Here is a 3,703-nt window from a genome sequence, read left to right on the forward strand (position 1 = left end):
TTCTGTGCATTGCTTTCGATTAGCCAGTCATGTATTGTTTTGTCTGAGCTAATTAATATCCCCCCAGCCTCAGGGTCCCAGCATGCATCACAGCATGTTGCCCACACAGCCAGACGTCCCAGCAAATTGGGACTACACACTGTCACAAGTCGTGTCCACACAAACAAAAGCTTTCACTGGTGCACAGAGCTGCTGAGGACAGATGTTTGCCCTGTGAGTCCTCTGCAGGTCTGCAGAAAACTGCAGACATCAAGCAGTGAACGGCAGCTTGAATATTTATTTTTATTTAAAAGAAACGTTTTCAGATGTGGTGATCCTTAAATGCATGTTTTTTTATGCATTTTAGCTCCTTTTCTACCATTGCAACCTTCAGTAACATGCGTATGTGCCCTTATTGATGATGGTAACCTAAAAATGTCCACTCCTACAGGTTTTCCTCAAATTCTTTGTTATTTGTGACATTTTATGCACACATTCCTTAATGAGAGAGGATATTGGACTGAATTAATTTATCTGCCAAAATATTGCTGCCAGATGGTTTAAAAGAATCAAGTTTGGAGGAAAGAGTTATGACAAGTGGGCTCCAGATCCTCTTCCTATCATAACTTGCAGGAGGAGTGGGAAACAAATTAAACTTTAAAAAAATGCAACTTTTACTGTTCTGGCAAAGAATGTTATTTTATTTTTTTTGTTCTTTAACTTAGATCGTTGGGGTTAGATTGTTCAGGTCAGCACATTTTACTGGCCCGTCCAGCACAGTGATACCATGGTGATTAAAGCAGCTTTTTGTCAACAGAAGGAAGCATGAAGTGCTCTAAAAATTCATTTCAGATGGCTACTTTGATGGCGGACTTCAGAAAGCCCAGTGGACCTGTCATGTTTCTCCTGCGTTGGGCTTTGAGTTTGAGTTCCTTATCTGTTTCTCTTCATTTCCCTGTTTATGTTCTTCAGTTGCTGTCATGTTAGTTCATTTATTGTAGCTTAGGTTCTTTATTTATTCTTGTGTTTAGATGTTTCTGTTACTTCCCTGGACTCCCTGCTCATCTGTGTTAATTAGCCTCCCTCCTTCTGTCACCAGCTGCTTCACATTTCTACTGATTAGTCCCTCTTGTTCATTGATCCATTCTAGACCCTACCTCTGTATTTAAACTCTACTGTTTGTCGTGACTAGCCTGTCCATGTTTGTGTTCCTTGCTCAGCAACAGTCCAGACCCTTTTCTCTGGCCCAGGTAAGACACTTCTGACATTGTCTCCACGTCTGGAGCAGTTTAACTCATAGAGGAGACAATTGTGGTCCATGTGATGGATTCCTGTTTGTGGTGGTTTGTGAATCTCCCATAAACTCTTGAATGGGCTTTGGTTCACAATCATCTCAAGGCTGCAGTTTTCCCTGTTGCTTCTGCACATTTTTGTACCACAATTTTTCCTTTCACTTAACATTCCATAAATATGCTTGGAGGTGACACACTTCATGTCATGCTGTGCGGTTGTGGGTAGGACCAAAGTGCAGAGGAAGGAGGCCAGAGCCAGACGCATGCCGGTAAGTTTGAGGTTCAATCACTCTCACTCACGGACCAGGCAGTGAGAACAGAACCAGACCAGGACACCAGAAATCAGACGTAACATTACATATGATAACAAACTTGCAGGGAACAAAGGCAACCAGGGAACATGTATACAAATGGAACAGCAGAGGGAACCAATGAATGACAAGACCAGACAATCAGGGAAAACTAGAGACGGTTTGTGGGAGAGGCTACAGGAAAACAAAAGATCAGAGCAGGTTAAATGACAAAAACTGAATCAAACACAGACAGATCCTGACACTAATTTAGCAATGAGCTTTTGTGGTTTACCCTCCCTGTGGAGGGTGTCAATGACTGTCAAGTTGGGAGTCTTTCTTGTCATTATACAGGCCATACCTTTTTCAAATTTCTGTATTAAAAATCATTTTTATTGGTCATATGTAATATTCAAATTTCCTTCTTGAAATATATGCCTCTGTGTAAGATAAAATATTATGTTGTCTACTATTTGTACAAAAGCCCCCCAGTAATGTATTTTTGTTGGAAAAATGTTCCCATGAGTCTCTGCTTGCTGATTTTTCTCAGCTGTATCAGATGCTGAACAGTATGCTCGCCATCGCTGCTAAACCTCAGCATGTTAGTATTAACATTGTGAGCATGTCACCATGCCAAAGTTAGCATTAGGCTCAAATATCCGTGCCCTTCTATAGATTTACGGTCCTGCTGGAGTTCCACTCTAAGTCTTAGATGTCGTATGATGAATATCGAGCAATGTTAATGAAATGAGAGGCATACATAAAATGGCCCCATAGTTTTGCTCTTATTAGATCCTCAAAATGCTCAGAGCAGATGAGCATCAAGGATTTATGTAATGCTGCTTTTTGCTTTCATGTGGACAGACTTTCAGTGTCCTCCTGTGACTAACCATCTCTTATATTTCTAGAGTTTCCAGGCCGGCATTAACCTCAAAGTGCTTTTTCTAGATCCGCCTGATCTAACCGGAGCCATCAATTACAGGAGTCAGCCGAGGCAGATATTTGTTTGTAACTCGGCAAACCGATCTCACAGGGAGCAAACTCCTGCAGCATTTAGCCGACTAATGATGGTTTAATGGACAAGCTGTGACAAAGATAAACAGGAGCCTCATTCTTGACAGGAGACGCTGCTAATTACATCAGAGTGAAGGCAGAGAGGAGAGGTCTGTCTGCACGGGTAAATGACTGTATGCGTTCCATATGGAGCGCTGAAACTCCCCCTGGGCTGCAGCCCTGCTCCTGGAAACCACAGGAAATTCCCAGAGAGATGCTCTTCAGCCACATCTGATCATTACAAGCATGAAACAAAAAGGAATGGGTGATCATCAACAAACATAATGAGCTCTGATTTTGGTTTTGATCCTCAAAGACAAAGCTCATCGCAGCATAAAAACCCAATGTTACTGCAAACAGACAAAAGATGCCAACTTCCATTATTTGAAATCCCTTTTTCATTTTTATTTGTGATGAAGCATCATACATTTACAGCATTGGTGTTTGTTGTAGATATTTGGTGTAATTTGCATCTAATCTGTTTGGCCTCTGGAAGGAAAATAATTTAATTTACCAGAACGACTTTATTAGAGAGAAATGTTTATCGCAGAGGGAGTCAAAATCATTTCTCTTTTATTTCTGAGTGAATTTCATCTCAACACTTTGGTTACATCCATTAATCAACTAAAAACATGGTCACTGCACTTCTTCTGTGAATAAAACAGTGCAAACGTCATATAGAAGTAGTCAGTTTGTCAGGGGGTGTGGTGGAGGAGCAGGACCCAGGCGCAGACTGGAGCATTTAATGGCCATGATTTATTAAATGATGTGGAAACTTTCAAGGAGCACACAAAAACGGGAGAGGAACATGTCCAAGTCACAGGCTGGAGAGAACGACATAAAAACTGGGAGTGTAACGGGAGAATCCAGCGGGGAGCAAATGCAACAGGTGAGCTTAGGCTGTTGGAGGACATAATGACCACTTTCACCCTCTTTGCTGCATACTCGTACTACTCTCCAATTTTGCATTATTTGCTGTTATTTCAGCTTTTAACTTTGTTCTCTCTTTTCTCTTCCTAGAAGCTACACCTGGCCTGGCTCTGTGTCTACCTGTGACACCTTTCTGGAGAGGGGCATCGTCCAAGCTTC

At 41.7% G+C, this 3,703-nt stretch overlaps 1 long non-coding RNA gene across 1 annotated transcript; it reads left to right on the forward strand.

Moving 5' to 3' along the window:
* The first annotated feature begins 1,189 nt into the window (after positions 1–1,189).
* LOC124872877 lies at positions 1,190–3,290 on the forward strand. The gene is made up of 2 exons (XR_007039375.1): positions 1,190–1,229; positions 1,460–3,290. It is a non-coding gene; the product is annotated as an uncharacterized LOC124872877 (long non-coding RNA).
* The last annotated feature ends 413 nt before the right edge of the window (positions 3,291–3,703 follow it).

This window comes from Girardinichthys multiradiatus, chromosome 8, assembly GCF_021462225.1.
Source record: "Girardinichthys multiradiatus isolate DD_20200921_A chromosome 8, DD_fGirMul_XY1, whole genome shotgun sequence".
NCBI classification, from domain to species: Eukaryota; Metazoa; Chordata; class Actinopteri; order Cyprinodontiformes; family Goodeidae; genus Girardinichthys; species Girardinichthys multiradiatus.